This window comes from Dermacentor silvarum, chromosome 1 (genome assembly GCF_013339745.2).
Source record: "Dermacentor silvarum isolate Dsil-2018 chromosome 1, BIME_Dsil_1.4, whole genome shotgun sequence".
Classification (NCBI taxonomy): Eukaryota; Metazoa; Arthropoda; class Arachnida; order Ixodida; family Ixodidae; genus Dermacentor; species Dermacentor silvarum.
In genome coordinates, this window is record NC_051154.1 from 242,795,257 (window position 1) to 242,813,034 (window position 17,778).

Sequence of the window (17,778 nt, forward strand, 5' to 3'; positions counted from 1 at the left end):
CCGTCTTGGCGGACACTTGGACGCCAGCTTTACTGTACTGACGTAGCCTACACGTGCTCTAACTTGTTTCTTTCAGCGCTCGAGAAGTATTCAGAAATGCATCTAAACTTGAAGCCCATGCTTGACTAGATATAAATGACGCCTGGCGTGAACGTGCCCACGACGCTCATAACGTTTCGTTCTGGCGTGAACGTGCCCACGACGCTCATAACGTTTCGTTTGGTGCGTTCGCGAGATTAAATCAAGTCAAGCGCGGGCTTCAAGTGAAGATGCATTTCTGAATACGCCAGTCTCACAGAACTGTTGGATTGTATTTAACCGCACCGGGATGCGCATCATGCAACGCCGTTGTGTTCGCTAGAAGACTATTTGCGCTAAAACAAATTTAGAATTGGGGAAGGATGCAATATTATATCAAAAATGATATTCGCTTTAATATGGCTACATTATCGAAATTGTGAGTCAAAAGGATGCTGTTTGTCTCTGCCGAGTGACATTAGACTCTCACAGCGTCGTGTCCTGTTAGATTTTCGGCACGCCTAAACTCGAGCTGCCATCTGGAAAAAAAGAAAGAAAAGAAGGAAGAAAAAGGAGAGAGATAACACGTTTGCTTGCTTTCCCAACTGTCCTTGAGAAGAAATTAGACGAAATTAAGTCATGTGGCAGCATTTTGTTGTTTTGCGCGTGAGCCGCAAAATTCAGTCGACGGCGACTATATGGTACGAAGAGAAAGGGCCGGGCGCCACCGTGTTTTCGTGAAGCGTCGTTTGACAACGAACCATCGTCCTTTATTTTTTATATTTTTATATTTTTTCGCAATTTTTATGTTCTGTTGCAGCACTGCAGAGAATAGAACAAGGAAATACTTTTGAATGTTAGCACATTTCACCTAGTTATTTAAAAAGAACAGAGAGCGCACAATGAATCGTAGGCTTGATCAAGTGCTGTGTAGGCAGCGTGCGCAAACGTTTGACGTTTCCTTGTGTCAGTGTGCGGGTTATGACAGGTCTATGGCAATTTTGGACTACATAGGCACTTTCTTCAGTAATTGCATTCAGAAAAAAGTATAACGTCACCCACCACAGACGTTCAAACGAGATTGTGTTGACTCATAATTGCAACAAATTAGGTCATCTTAAAGCGATCATTATTTAGGTTTGTTATTGCATCAATTCGTATTATAAATGTGTAGCGCAAGTTACCGCGTAGCGAACACAACGGCGTTGACGCTTTTTTCCAGTTCCTCGCGAAGACAAGCAGGCCGACAGCAGACCACGACTTGCGGGTAAATACAATTCAGTAGTCCTGCTATAGTGCGAGGTTAATCGCAGCTACCCTAGCGATGACGGAAACAAAACAGAACAAGCTTCCTGACGACCCTCCAGCGGTGCAGGAACGCTGGCGTTCATGTATTTCGTATTTGTGGCCAAGACGCTCTTGCGGCGGAGACGAAACACGATACAAATTTCGAGACCGGTGTAAGAGCACGTCAGGATTTTCTTTCTTGCTTAAATAAACAAAATTCCTTTCATTTCTCGGTTTAATATCAATGCAATGTGCTACCAGATTCGCTACTTGGAGTATGTTTGCTAGGATCACCTCAATGTTCAATCAGCGGCTAAACATACGTCAAAACGTGTCTTTTTTTTTTTTCAATGTCATCGGCATTTATGCGCACCATTACGCGTTATACCGACTCAAGAACAATCTTTCTGTTCAGTACACCCCCTGGGCGCTTAGTTGATATAAAATGTAAGCTTTTGATGGAAGCGACATTCATAAAAAAAAAGAGAAACGCATAAATGTCATTTTTTCCCATTTTGAACGGCTGATAAAAACAAAAAAGAATGGCTAACGGTCAATGAATGCTACTTGAGGTATAATGGCTTTGGGGCCGAATTCACAAAGCTCTTCTCTCGTAAGTGTTCTTTGGTCGCCTTTGTTAATAATACTTTTTTTTTTTACTTCGAACACCTAACACAAAAAAGCCTACGATATTTACTCGAATTACGTCACTACAGATGAGTTATCTGCCCAGGCGGACATCATTTGCAAGAAACGCCAAAGAAGTCCATTCACTAATAAACTTTTTAGTTACTGGCACATTTTTATTTGAAAATTTGAAGGAGCCCATCGTAAAAGTCGTGTTTCGCGTTTATACATTTCCGAACTGCCATGTAGGCCGAAATAACTGGCCTATTCGTTCAATTTACCTGACCACGTGCGCAGCACCGCGAGGCGTGCCTCGCCCTCTATAAGCCCCGTGTGACGTAGATTGGTGGCGCAACATGAAGCTGCCTTTGCGCTTCGTGTACTTCGCGCTTCGCACAGATCGGATTGAACGCACAGCGACTTCGGCAGCAGGTGCAAAGGGGACCGATTTATCGTGTCTTATGATGAAGCTTCATTTTACACCGACCCACTACGTCACAGGAGGGTTGCACCGCAAGCCGTGCTTAGCGCTTCCGCGTGCGTAAGGAGTTAACGGATGATTTGACACCAGTTATTTCGGTGTACAGGGTCGACCACATATAAGGTGAACACCTCATTAGAATTCAAGACATCATAGAAGCTGATGTTCAGTACATAATTCGAAAAATCGTTATTGTGTTTATCGACACCATGATTACACATCGTATAGCGAACATTTCACTCGTGAAGTAGAATAAACGCGGTATTTTTACCGGTTTGAATACTAGTGAGGTGTTCACCTTAGATGTGGTCGACCCTGTACATGGCCATCTTTGAAGCGTAGAAACAGGGAACTAGACTCTTAGGTCGATTCTCTTCAACTTTCCAATGTAAACATATGCCTTAAAAAATTTTGAACAAAAGAGTGAATTATTGTTACTAGTTTAATTATTCAAATAATTGCTTAGATTTTTCTTTCAAATGACATCCACCTCGGCAGATAATTCATCTGTAGTGACGTGATTCGAGTATACTTTGCAGGTCTTTTTTTAAGTGTTCGAGGTAAATAAAAAGAAATAAAACCTATGTCCGGCATCAGGACTGGTTAATATTTTCCCTTCCAACTATTCTAGCGTAAGCGATTTTGTAAATACGGACCCTGATCATTCTCATGAGAAAAATTTTTATTTTTCCTTTGTAATTTTTGATCTTTTAACGACCTTTATGGCATAGTGTCGTGCTTTACGACAATGTTTCGGTGGTCCCCGCGCCAGGGAACCAGACTTGTACACGTGGCAGAAAAAAAAACATCGATTACAGTTACCTCGTTCAAAACTGTAACTGATTACTGTAACCACTTACTTCTCCACGAAAGTAATTGAGTTATCAAAATGTAGTCGATTCCTTCTACGTTACGTTCCTTGCTATACTTTTATTAACATTACACAAATACAGTACATAGAACGTGCTGGCCTGGATCTTTGAGTTCGCCCTGCGCAGCCCTTCACACGCTGTTTATATCCACCAACAATTGCTTTTCGAAATCGCTTTTTCGTCATCTTTCCTCGTTTTCTTGTTAGGACATGATCAGCGACGTTGAATACTCGCTTGATGTGCGCGCTGGAGGAAAGGGCGGCGTTGTAACGTACGAACACGTTGCACACAATTGTGGTGACCCGATGTCGCGATGCTCGCGTCTGGGTACTCTATTAATTAAGCTCAGCGCTTCATTTTTCTTGGGGCTCGGAGAAGGCGATCCCGGATGGGGCCAGTGAAAATCGGGGAAAAAATCGACCGTAGGTGATCTTCTGGCATCAACAACCGATTTGGCCTTAGATATCCAGCCATAGCGGCTGCTATTCAATTCGACGGCCAGCATCTGGCTATGATAAAACAAATACTGAGCGCCCGGGTTTGCCTTCGGTCAATACGCAATCGCGAGGCTGTTGTGTTGCGCGACCGTGGGTGCTCTGTAGTGGCCGCCAAATTCAAGTGGCTCAAAGCTGCGTCGCCTGTTACAGCTTATCTCGTCTAGAATGTAACTGCATTGTTCAGGGTTCGTACAGAACATTTGATTCAAAATTCAAGGATAATTCGATTATTTCAAGGATGCGGAAGGCCGAAATTCAAGGAGGGGGAAACAAAGCTCGGGCGCTATAACGTAAATCTATTCAAAAATGTTTACATTCCATTTCTGTAATCAGCCCTCCACGATTGGGCAAAAACTTCTTCGAGCCAACCGCCCCCGCCCCCGCTTCCATACTTCGCCTGTCTGTCACGCGATGTCACGAAAACCGCGAAAACTGATATGAAGTGCGCACACTCATTATGCATGACTAGACCGAACAAAAGAAAAAAAAAGCATTTATTTTCGATTCTATGCCTTTCTCACAATTAGCCTTCCGCGATTGGTCAAAATATTATCGCGCTGCGCCCCCTTCGCCTGTCTGTCACGCGACGTTACAAATCCGGGAAAAGTCAGCACGTCAAAGTGACGTGTACGTATTAGAGATGCACTAATATGCCGAACAAAACTGAATTTTTTCGGCATAGCTGGAAGACGACGGGTTTATGACGACGACAGTATGACAACGAATGCCTGACCCCGTTCCGAAAGGAATAGAAGATGTCTGCCCAGCGTTCGCTCTGGTACAGTGTATTCTTCTAGTACACTGTAGCTCTGGCAGTAGCTACGGAACTGCCGGGGAGAATGGATTTATTTTCGTATAATAAATATGTTTACGTGGCAGTATAACGTTGCGGAGCCCTTTCGGCACGTTACATCACTCTGCCAACTCTTATTCGTAGAGGATCCGCTAAACGAATCTACTTTTATCTACTTTTTTACTGCGCTAGCTCGGCCCCGCAGAAGCCCTCTCCAATACTGCGTGCTCCTCGCCTTTTGTCAGCCAATTAGATAAGAAAAACCTGCCAAGATATACTATGATATTCGCTTTGAAAGCAAACAAAAGTAACCGCTTATAAACGAGGACAGAGTTTGATTGGGCGGTTCAAACAACGGCGCGGGTAATCACCCAATGCTTGCATCGGCGGTTACGTAAATTTGACTGTATGAAATCGCATTAAGAACAGATTGGAATAGTTTTACGTTATAAGACGACGCACGCGCATTCGGCCCCTTATTCATACACTTACAATGAAAAGTAGTAAAATCTCCTTTTTCTTAGGTGCAAGTTCTTACAGCTGAGCAGCTGCTGAGTAGGACACGCACCTGAAGCTCTTTAGAGGGCTTTTCGAAGTTGAGTTTTCTATTGTAGCGATGTCAATCGCCATCCAGCAAGATGTTTAGTGGTGTCCAGCTTCAGCCAAAGAGACTAGTTGTGTTCAAGCCAAATGGTTGAAACTTACGAAACGTTTCGCCAGGCATTTCTAGAGCCCAGGGCTCGAAAATGGAGCCGTGGTGTGAACTAACCAGCAAAACAAACAAAAATGGTGGTACGTCGCTTCATCTGGCTTCGCCTAGCTTCACGATGGCAATGGCATTTTAACGAAGCCAGTCGTTGGATGTGAACACGTCGCACTGCATCGCTTAGCAGCAGTGAAAAGAAAATATCAATGATCAAGGCAGCGTCTATCGCATAGCCCCGATGCAGATTTTGTTGCTTTGAAGGTTAGAAGGTCGCCCACCATCTCAGTTTTCGAGGAATTCAAGGAGCGCAATTATCTTCAACGTGTTTTAAGGGCCCCTGAATATCTTTTTTCCAAATTCAAGGATTTTCCAGGGTTTCAAGGCAGTGTACGAACCTTGTGGTTACACGTAATTAGTCGATGATTGAAAAAAAAGTAATCGAATTAAGCTGAGTACTAAGTAAAAAAAACGTAATCCATCAATTTCAAAACTACCAAAAATGTAATTTATTGCAAGTAATTAATTACGTGTAATTCGTTACCTGCAATCCTGCGGTGAACAACTTTCTTTTTGCAAGAAACATTTTGTTGGAAGACCTTTTGCGTTATAGTGAAAGACCTTAACCATTTTTCTCTCTCTCCTTTTTTTTTTAATTATCGCAGATGGTCGAGCGCCAAGGTTGGGACAGTTGGCATCGAAGGACCCATTTATTATTGTACATCCTAATGTCCTATAAGCGGGTTGCAGAGAGCCTCCAGTCACGACAACTACAGAGGGCACCTACATCCCCATCACCCTCCACCATTTTGGGTCCAGCTTAGGCTTCTCACCTTTGGCCGAAGGAGCTATGTCCTCCTCTGACCCAAAGGCAGCGTGCACAGGTACAGAACCGCTTTTCAAGACTGTTCTTATTACCAACTGACATGTTGCAACTTCTTAAAAAGCAATGTTTAGTTTAAATGCCCCAGTTACTGTTCTGAAGGCAGCATTTCCATGCATATGTGGAGAAAGGAAGTGTCTCCTCAAGTTTCCTTGTCGTAAAAACCGCTTCTCTTTGGTTTAACATAGAGATGAGTATGCAACAACTCGTGGTATATAGGTTAGCGTGTTTCTGTCAACCCGCGGTATTCGAAACGCGCCCGACGAGGGCTTTTCGTCGTGTCATCTTTCAAGAAAGCTGAAAACAAGAATATGTATAAGGCGCTTGCATACAGTGCCCCGTCCATCCCACTTTTATGCGGGATCAATATTTTACGTAATCGCTTCCGAGTTAACCTTGAAAAGTTCTTTTTATATACCGGGTGAGTTTTCTAGAATGTTTAAAAATCACCTGCTGCAGATAACACAATTCTAGTCCTTCAGCTGGATTATACAGAGGCGGACATTACTTGCACGAGGTATCGAAACACACATACAACAAATTACAAAAAAGTGCACTCATTAACTTCTTAATTACTTTACGGGACATAATGCCATATACAAATTGTAGCCCGTGAGTTTACAAGGAGTATGCTCTTGGAATGAATTTACAGAAATGACCCCAGCTGGAGATATGCGCCATCAACCTCGACGTAAAAAATGTACTTGTTCCACTTACTTTTTTTTTTTCTTTACGAAACGCTCTTTTGTGCATTGAAGCCCTAAAATAACTGGGACTTCCATGTATTTCGTCCCTCACTTCAGGAAGTCACATCTCGAAACTCTGTCATCCAGGATATTCATTTCAAGTGGATACGTCTTCCCAGCTTACCGGCTACATTTAGTAAATTGCAATATGTGCCCTAGAGTAACTAATTAAGAAGTTAATTAGCACAATTATGTTAAATAGTTGAATATGTGTTTCGATTTCTCGAGCTAGTATGTCCGCCTCTGCGAATAATCCAGCTCAAGGACAAGAATTACGCTATCTGCTATAGGCGATTTTTAAAAAAAATTCCGGTAAGCTTTAAAGTGGCAATGCGCGCATTACACAAGGGCTTGCACGAATATTTATAGAGTCGAAAGCGGACGGAATTCGAGACAAAAATGATAATTCGTATTGTCCAAGCTTCGCACAAGCGGCGGACATCCGCATTTGCACGATAATCACCGACACAATTATTAGTTACAATATTCTGCTCATTAACTTTATAAATAGCCCCTTTAGGTCCCGCGTTGCAAGTGCTTGCAGAATCGAAGTCAGCAAGCACTGAGTGCGTGACATCTTGCAAGAAACTTTGTGCCTGTAGGATATGTTAAGAAAAATACCGACTCCAAATGTGCCGTGAAATGCATTTACGTTTCAAGCGCGACTTATCGTGCGACCTTTTGCCACAGCACGGAAACATATGAACTGGTACGGCAACGCATTTCGCTGCAGGTTCTGTACACTTATATTTATCGGAACTAATGCAAGGCGCACGCCTATACAGGATGCTTCTTCTTCTTCTTCTTCTTTTTTTTATTTTTATTTTTTTTATATATACAGCTTTTTTTTATTAACCAGAGATGAGCGTAGCGAATGTGGCGTTTTTGCAGACGAGTTCCTCGGCGAGGCGGACATACTTTTCCGCTAATAACGTGAGCTTCACAAGCATAATTAACGAAAATTCATTCATTAACATTTTTATTAGTGCTTTGGGGGCAGTTGTCTAAATGGCAAACTTGGAAGCGTTCACATTTTAATGCACACCCAATGTTTAAAAAAATCTTGAAAATCGCACTTCGATATATTCGTAATCGAATTCCAAAGGCCAATCGATGCAATATCGAGACTGAGCGCGTCCCGCTGCGTGTCATACGGCAACGCCTCGTAAAGAAGTGTGGGGTGAAGTTTGCATGATAGCATGCCGCGGCAAATCCTGACCCGACACGCGGCCGCACATGCTGGCCAGGTAAAACGGGACGTGTCAGTAGCATGCCGCGACTGGCCGAGACGTTCGAACAGTTTCCAACTTCCTCGCTCTTGTCGTCACGGTGCGTTTCGGTCTGATGTGACAGCGGGGCCGCCTTCTCTGTGCTCCCGCAACACTCGGTTTCGACATTGCCTGGATTCGTCTGACATTTCGTCTGATTCGAGATATTTATCTGATGATAAGTATCTTCGATAAATATAGATATCGATAAATATAGATAAATATCTGTTGATAAATATCTGACGATAAATATCTCGAATTAGGCGAGAGGTTAAAGCGTTTAAAAAAATGGTGCATTGAAATGTGACTGCCTTCAAATGTATCCTTTAATCAACTGCCCCTAAGGCACTAATAAAACGTTAATTAATAAAGTTTTGTTAATTAGCCTTTTGAAGCTCACGTTATTTGCGGCAAAGTATGTCCGCCTCGCCTAGGAACTCGTCTGCACAGACGCCACCACGTTCGCTGCACTCATCAATTTTTTATAAAAAATCTGTACTCTTTAACAAAGAGCATTCTGTACAGGGTGTTCCAGCATTAGCCAAGGTGTTCAAAGAAATAAAAACGATTTAAAAAACAAGGTGCGAAATAAGATTTTAAGAACCTACGATGGTCGATCGTCAGACGTCTGGCGAACGAACACCGTAAGGTTTATAATTGTTTCTTGCGCCGTGTATTTGTAAATTTTTTAACAGCTTGGCTAATGTTAACTGGGACACGCGGTATAGCGAAAGGATGTACTTAAGTACTGACTGACTTCAAATTTTCCATTACGAATAGCCCTTTAAAATGATTAAAAAAGTGATTAGTGAGATTTTGTTAAATAATATTCGTAGTGGTGATTGTAAACGCGCAAGCGCTGATGTCCGCGGCCGCTGTGAAGCTTTGTCGCTAAAGAAATTTATCACTTTGTCTTGAATGAGACAGTTGTCAGAAACACCCGTTATGAACTCTGCCAAGAAAAACAGCTGTTACCCTTTGTCGAAACACTGGCCCTGGAGTGATAATTTTCTTGTTCGCGCAGTTTTGTTGAAGACAACACTGCAGTATTCTAAAATGCGTGTATGTACGTATACGTACAATAAATGTTTACGAGGCCAGTTTAATATTCACAAAACTTACGCGAATGCCGTCCGCGATGGGCCAATGTCACATGAGGAGCGCGTATCGTTCATCGTGGTGTGTCTATAGGCACCAAGTAGAACACAACAAGAGGAGGATAGACAACGGCGCTTATTGTGTGTGCTTCTTGCGTTCTGCTTGGCACCTAACCTATACCGACTATATATATCTCACATTCCAGTTATTCTCGAGCACGCCGTTATTACGCCGGCTTCTATCACAAACGGCTAGTGCCAAAACACCCAGTGATGAGGAAACCCTCTTTATGTGCAACACAGGTTTTGTGGATACTGGACGAAGTGTTCTAACATTATTTTACAAGATGCCACGAACGTTCCTTACAGAGCTCCGCGTGCATTATGCAAGAGACTGCTTTATTGACAAATTCAGAGGAATATGTTTTAAAGGCTGCGCTGCGTTGTTTTCGGAAAAAAAAAGTTGAATAAGATTTTTCTTTTGAGTGGCATTGTTGTTTGCCCCCGTTTATCCTGACTCTTCGTCCCCGAAAAGCGGCGAAGCGATTTCACATCTATGCTGCAGCTCGCTCCTCCTATGGCAAGTTGCGCATACAACGGTTGTTTCTGACTTTTTTTTTTTTTTCTGAGGAACTATGGGCGTGAGGACAAGTGTTTTATTGAACGATGCGGACCGGGAAAAAAAATGTATAACGTTAATGATAACCTGCTGTTAAACTTGAGCAAAAGCGAAGCAGTGGTCAGCGCGAGGTCTCCTTTTAAGCTTGCTCCACATGGTGGGATTTTGCTCGCGATTTCGCGATTGCGAATGCGCACTTGCAAAATCGCAGGTACCCGCCGAGCTGGCTTAATGGCCGTTGAATATGGAAGAAGACGAGGATGGCCGCGTCTGGCACAGGCACTGTCATCATGATTAGCAGTATAGACATAGGCGGAAAGTTTTCATGTGCCCGGGGCTGAGGCCCGACCAGATATATATATATATATATATATATATATATATATATATACGCTTTGCTAACAATTGTCTATGTCTAGCTTTAGGGCGAAAGCAATTATATCGACACTTCAGGCAAATTTTCGCTGTTGTCGTCGCCGTGATGTTCCGTATTAAATCCAAACACCCTGTACATGAGCGACCTGTGGGTGCGGGAAAAAGCACGTTACAGTGAGCCGAACAGTATGGCGGCTTGATGGGCATTATCTTCCTACGCGCTCAATATTCGGGTTAGTTGTAGGTCAGGTAATCAAACGCGAATGGGAAGGAGATCACGCGTCTTCTCCTCTAGCCCTGCCGTAGCTGTGAATGACTGTGCGCGGCTGACGCTTATGTGGCCCGCGTGCCATATCTAATTGTTGGTAATCATTGGTGGGTGCAATGATGAAAGGCGACAGGGATGGCTGCTAACTTCATGCGCGCTGTCTTCCTTGCCGGGCTGTCTTTCCGCGCCCCTAGTGTTGCAGAGTTAAGAGACAGAGGTCATCGCAGATCACTCACAGAGGCCGTCAGTAGTGTACATAAAAATAGGCAGATAATGATTATGAATCTAATTTTAAGAGTTGCGGTGAATCGCGTGGCTGTACGAACCGTTCGCCTCCGCTGCCGGCGTTCTTCATAATGCTTGCGTTGTGAAAGCGAGTGCTCGAGGTCATCCAGTGAGGTATTTACAGGTTTACATGGTCCGTGCATTACACTGTGCTTGATATTTTAATTTTAGGTGAATGTTTACTACAATTTATATGGCCACTGTAACTAACGTATAGACTCGTGTAAGGCCGCACTTTTCTGTCGCGATTTTTACGGGCCTTTCATGGGAACGGGCCATTTGACCTCATTTTTCCAACTACGAGTATGAAATCCGCCGTAAACCTCCGCGATCGCCTCCTCTCGACATCCAGTAGCGACGCGCTAAAGTACGCTGCGCGCGACAATTCGCTGTTGAGCCCGATCAGAATCAGCGCACGGAACGCGATTGCTTCTCGGTTGGATGTCTTTTTTTTTTTTTTTAATTTTGGCTGTCAAGATGGGGGTGCGGCCCTTACACGGGTGCGATCCTTACAGGGATTTACACGGTAAGAATCTTATTTCGTCTAACAATTTTCTACTTCGCTATCACTAATACTGCTTCGCCTTCCCGGCCAAACTGCACTATTTTTTTTTTTTTTTTTTTTACTTTCAGTCTGAGTATAAGCGCTGCTGTGCATGACTTCTAGACTTCTATTTATTCTGATTTCGAGTGAATCCGGCTTGGCATCATTTCGGTTACTGAGAGAATTCTATATACAAGGTATTTCAGCGAACACATTCCAAAATTTTTAAAGGTGGCCTGTGGCAGATAGCACAATTCTAGTTCATGAGCTCGTCTACTCGAAAAGGCGGCAATATCTCGAAACTGGTGCCATCGTGAGAATTGGTTCCTAGTGCATCCGCCTCGCGAATTCCACGGCTAGAATTTGTAAATTGCAATACGGGCCATAAGTTAATATGTTAAAAACTTAATTGGTGATTTTGTTAATTAGTCGATTATGCATTTCAATTTTTTGTGCAAGTAATGTCCACCTCTTCGAGTAGACCAGCTCATTAACTAGAATCTAGAATCGTGCTATCTGCCACAGGCAACATTTAAAAAAAAAGTTTGAAAGTGTTTGCTGAAACACCCCGTATTTATGGCCTCTGCATGCAAGAGGCGATGTTTCCATCCCTAATGCATAAATGTTGTAAATAATTAGAAAAGCTTTTTTTTTTTTCTTTTTGTCGCCAGTCGTTGGCATTGCCTACTGGAAAGAGAATCAATATTGAGACACATATCACTCACGTGCTTTTCACAAGTGAGTGATATATATATATATATATATATATATATATATATATATATATATATATATATATCACTAAAAATACTTGCAGACTTCAGTGACCCCTTCGGTAGCGTCTTCTATGAAATATCACTATATATATATATATATATATATATATATATATATATATATATAGTGGTATTTCATAGAAGACGCTGCCGAAGGGGTCACTGAAGTCTGCAAGTTTTTTTCAGGGTCAAAGAAGCACGCAAAGTAATTTGAAGTGAGGTGAACATACATCAACATATTCATTCTCTAGGTACAGGCTATCCATTTAGTTGGCTACCTCCTTCTCTTTAAAACATATAATAAACTTTGTCCTGTGTATCTATTTAAATATATTGTGTCTGTGCTTGGTGTTCTCTGCAGAAATTAAAAAAAATGCTGAGGTGAGGAAACACGGATGAGGTAGCCGCGCTGGTGCTTCTAATGCGCTTGTCCTCCTATTGTCAGGATTTGCCGAAATGAAGCGAAAGTATAAATTAAAAGCCGTGCACGTCCGCGCCAACAATGGTGCCGTACGCTTTTAGCCACAACAAAAGTGAAAATGTAGAGGCAACGCAATAGAATCCTCAAATTATGTGAGTAACAGAACTCCGGTAATGATATTTCAGGGGCGAGGGGGGGAGGGGGGGGGGGGGAGCGGCCGCCGTAGTCGGCGCCTATGAGTATAGCGTTGGAATATGGGAATAAGATCGGGGCAGCCATGTCGTCGGTCTCGGTTCTTTAGATTTGCTGCCACGAAACACCAGGACTGCGACTTCGGCTGGGACGGAGACCAACACTGCTAGTCCATGGATGGAAGCGGCTGCAGGCGTCGCCTGGAGGTTCGCGAGGCGGGACCACCTTACGTTTGCTTCGGCTCCGTTCGCCCCTTGCCCTTCAGCACGACGGCCCGAGGTTCACAAGGCTAGGATGTCCATAGCGTTACACGAAGCACATCCTGTCAGCCCAGACCTCGGAGCAGCCTGCGATATGCCTGCTCGGCCACCAGATTTTCGCTTCGGCGATAACTTCGAAGATCGCAAGGCCAGGGCGGCGAATTTCTGCGGCGACACCCGTCCTGTGGGCCTCGAGGGGATCAGAACATCGAATGCGCACGTATCTCGCCACCGCAACAGCGACGGCTTGGACGATGGTGCAGGACAGATCGCACGCGTCGAGGCGCGGCGCGAGCACGGATATCTTCTCCACCAGTTGGGCAAACGCAAAGCGCGCCGGCGCGAGCTTTCGCGTGCCGGGAAGCGCACGTGTATAGTTTGGCTTCTTGAGTCAAGGAGAAGTATCTTGCGAAACTGAATAAAGAGATATGGAAGGTGATCGATTTTGACCAGCCTGATGGAAGCGAACTGAATGAATCTGACAGCTGAATGTGCAGCGCAAAAGCGAGACTTGAGTTGCGAATTAGCGAGTTAGAAGTGAGGCCGTTCCCTGAATACCTATAGGGAATTCCAGTATTTCCTAGAAATGCATCAAACAGCCACTGGGAAAGCAAGAATCACGCAAGGCCGACCAACATATTTGAAGATAGAGGAAATTTGTGCATCAACGGTCTCTAAGGGAACTAAAACCAACCAGCCGGAAGTCACTTCACCGTTCCCACACCGGTGTTTATTTCTAAGACAATGCAATCACTGAAGACCGACGAGCGCAAGTGTGTGATAGGAACGGTTCTCCAACGGGAGACACTGACCAGGAAGAACGTTGACTGTGCGGAAGATGCGCGCAGCGATCCTTTGCCTGCGCCCACTGTGAAGAAACTTTTGAGCGTTTGTAGTGGAGGCAACAAGCGGAAACGAAAACAAAGAAGTAAGGCCCCGCGGAGGAAAGCAGACAAGTCTTGGAAGCGACATACTTAGGCAAGAGGGATTGCAAAAATGGGTATGAAACGTCAAGCACTGCGTTTTACCCACTAGACAGGGGATGCAATGTTTCTGCAATGTCCGATCAAAGAGAAACAAGCGCCGTGATCCTGGCATTGAGATCATCGTTGCAAGGCAACAACGCCCAGTACCAACGTAAGTTAAAAGCGTAAACTCAAACGCGAAAACCGAGCGGAACATAAGTCAACACCATGAAATCAGCACGAACGTGAAAGAAACTGCCAACCGATGAAACGCCGACAACTCGTAGGTACTTTCAGTTCCAAGACATTGGAGGAAGAATGTATCAGGCACAGACAGATGGCATGACTCAAAGCTATCGTGGTCGAGCCACATAAAAAAAAAATGATTGTTCGAAACCGTTACAAACAATGAAAGGTGGCGGAGAAAGCGCTCTGGGCAACATCCGGACAGCTTCGACGTAGGCCGTTCGGACTGCAAAGGCCATTCGCCGATCGTCGTGGAAAGAATGCCTACGACTAGGTGCATGATTCTACACTGATTTATGGACGCCGAGGGAGTGCTGAACGCACATCACTCGCAGACATGCATTTACCTGGTGAACGAAACAGTAGCGTACGAACATTCGATGAATGACTGCGACGCGGCTGACTGTCTAAAGCGCCAAACATTGAACTCGAAGGCAGCCAGCTGACAAAGCTCGAAGAGCAGACGCTGCACGACTTCGAACTTGCCGCCTCAGCCTCGGCGCGGCCGGGAATATGTTGAACATAGAAAAAAACAAGGACGGCCGCGTGTGGCACATGCAACAACATCATGATTCGCAGTAGAGTTGGAATAAAAGAACAATATAGGGACAGCCATGGCGTCAGTCTCGGTTCTTTACAGTGGCTTTACAGTCTCGGTTCTTTACACCGGGCACCTCCCCCCCTCCCCCCTCGAATCCTCTTTGCTTCCTCCCGTCCACGCCCCCCAAACAATTTCTGGCTACGCCACTGGTTCTTTATAGTGGCTTTGGAGTTGCGCTGCAAACTACAGGTCGCGGTATCAAATGCCGGCCGCGGCGGCCGCATTTCGATGGAGACGAAATTCAGGAACGCCCGTGGTCCGTACAAGCGTTCTTGGGGGCACGTTAAAGAACCCCAGGTGGTCAAAATTAATCCGGAGTCCCCCACTATAGGCGTGCCTCATTATCAGATCGGAGTTCTGGTACGTAAAAAGCCCCAAATTTAATTTAATTTAATTCGCAGGGCGGCAAATGTGCCGTCGTCCCCTTCGGGCAGGCTTTTTTTTTTTTTTTTTTTAACGTTCGGAGATGCTGAACTCTCTGCGAAATCGCACATGCGGCCTGGATACAGAAGCAATAACAATTAACACTGAACGTCAAACACGTCACCGTGGCCTGCCCGTTTTTAAACAGAGTAATGAGTTCAAACACGAAAAAGCTTCACGAAGACAGTTTCTAGAGTGTATATATGTGTATCATTTCGTTTTCACCGAAGTGGACTGAATCGGCAAAATAATTCAATATTTCACTAGGTGCTCGCAACGCAAGAACCGCAGTCACAGCGATCGGTGCATGTGAAAACGGAACATGATGTCTGCGTGCGTGGTTATCGCAGTTCCTAAAAACGCAGAGCAATATCCCTCCATGTGTCAAAACGCCGGTCCCTGTCTACGTTGACAACGCAACATTTTTGTATCGAAGTGTTACGAAGCTTTGGCAGAGTTAAGCCATACATGCTTGCGTGCTGAGTCGCTCAATGTCAGTTCTAGCGGCGAAGCGAAGGCGTACGTACCTGTCCGCTGTGCACAAACACGGGAAAGGCGCTGTTGCGTCAGGCTGGCTCCAATATTTCCAAGCACCAGCGTGCACTCCAGTGGCTACAGCGAAAGCGATCTTCATTGGCCATTCCTTTGTGCTGACGGCACTGTCTCCTGGAAACTGAAAGCGAAGTGCACAATTCTTTCAGTGTCGTGTTCTATTCTGCACTAAATATGCTGAACACAGAGCTAAACGATGTATTTACAACGCGCCCTCATTGCACCAAGAGTGTCGAGACATTGCACCTGACATTGCTGTCGAGATGCGAAATCAAGCGATCGCAAGTGAAGAAACAGAAATTAGATTATGCAAAAGCGCCGTGTTGAAACACACACGTAAAGCACTCACCGTAAAAACTCGCGATGGTTCTACGAAAAACACTTCTCCGTCGCTGCAGGTTGCGGGCCCTGCGGTCTCAGGATGGCAAGTCGCTACAGATGGATTGGGTTGGCTTGCATATGTCACTCCCGTAGAAAAAAAAAAAAAAAAAAGTCTTGCTTGCATGCGCCTGTCTCAGTGGCCTTTCTTTAAACTTTAGTAGCCACTGCATATTACAAAATGTGCCTGCAATAAACGTTTATCAATTGCCCCCGTGTTAACTTCCCAGGTCTGCGTTTAGTTCGCGATGGTTTAGTCAAAGCGTAGCTAGCCTGCGGAGCGCCAGTTTCAAAACAGCTTAATTTTGTGTGGGACGCGCTGAGGAGATACGCGATGTGATGTCTGCTTCAGAACGTACATACGTGGGGCGTACAGTGGGCATGGACTGCTTATGCGCATGCATGTGCGCTTGGGTCACAAACCGGGCGAGCGCTGTCACCTGTTGCGAGCCAGCAGTTAATTGAAATACGCTTATTACGGTCATCTCTCCAGTCTTGAAAATGCTGCCCGTTCAGTTACGCAGTCACTCGCTTGCGACGGACGATATGAAATGATGCTTGCAGAATATACTGGCCCCTCAGGTAGCACAAGAAAAAGATGAATGAAAAAAAAAAGCAAGAATATTAAGCGCTGTGGAAGTCTAATCGTATTTACCTATAAGAACGCGGTATAGATGTCAGTGCGATCCTACTTATCGGTTTCACCGGTTCGCCGTAGAAATTATGAAGCTCATTTGAATAACAGTACGCACCTGTTACGTACTATGTAAAGCCGGGCGCAAAATATTTTGCAGTATAAATACTTCTCACGCCCTTCGTGAATCCTAGGGGTCTGGTTTGATACTGTAGGATGACTTCCTCGAAATCTGTGTAAATCGACGAATCGGTATAGAAAAAAATGCGCGGAATTCTACGAAATCCTTTGCAACTGTTGAAACTTGAAGACGTCTTCAAACGCTAACTCATTCGACCCGAGGTCATTTTGAAATGTTTCACTATATCCAGCGTACTCGTTCGTTATACCAGAGGTATTGTGCACACTTTAAGAAGCTACCAGAAATATACACAAGCCTTTATACCCAAGAAATATACCCAAGAGACAATCCTCGGCAAGGTTAGAGCGACGTCGTCGTATTTCGCAGCGTTTGTAGATACACCCCCAAACACTCCGCGTCACCCCGGTACTACGAGGAATAAGTGCGCGTTAGCAAGTCCCCTACAACCTATAGCGTGGTCATTCATAATAAAAACAAAATGCACATTCTTTCGCGCCCGTTTTTTCGGCCTACCGAGAAGCTTTTCGTTTCAGTCGCTGGTGCGGCGGAATGCAGACGACAGGCTACGAGTGGGGAGACGCGGCGGCTGCGAGGGTGTTTCATTTTTCGTGGCTCTTGCGTTGCGGAACATTTTGTGATTAGGCGTGCACCTGACAACTAGGGTCACTGCAAACTGCTTCAAGCTCGTTCTTAGTTGTTTTACACATATTCTGTCTTTTTCTCCCTTTTTTTTTTTTCTTTTTCGAATACACAGTACTAGTTTGCGCATTTCTGACGCCAGGCGGCGGAGAACGCCGGTGCGTGGGGACGTGTTCGAATGTGCGG

The 17,778-nt window shown here is 44.7% G+C and overlaps 1 long non-coding RNA gene across 1 annotated transcript in view; it reads right to left on the reverse strand.

The window, feature by feature from the left end:
* The window catches only part of LOC119452042 (uncharacterized), a 31,126-nt gene extending 14,863 nt beyond the window's left edge, over positions 1-16,263 (reverse strand). Inside the window, exons 1-2 of the long non-coding RNA XR_005191826.2 lie at positions 16,149-16,263; positions 15,775-15,920 (exon numbers count right to left, since the gene is read on the reverse strand). This is a non-coding gene — a long non-coding RNA (uncharacterized LOC119452042). The remainder of the gene's footprint in view (positions 1-15,774; positions 15,921-16,148) is intronic.
* Positions 16,264-17,778: the final 1,515 nt, after the last annotated feature.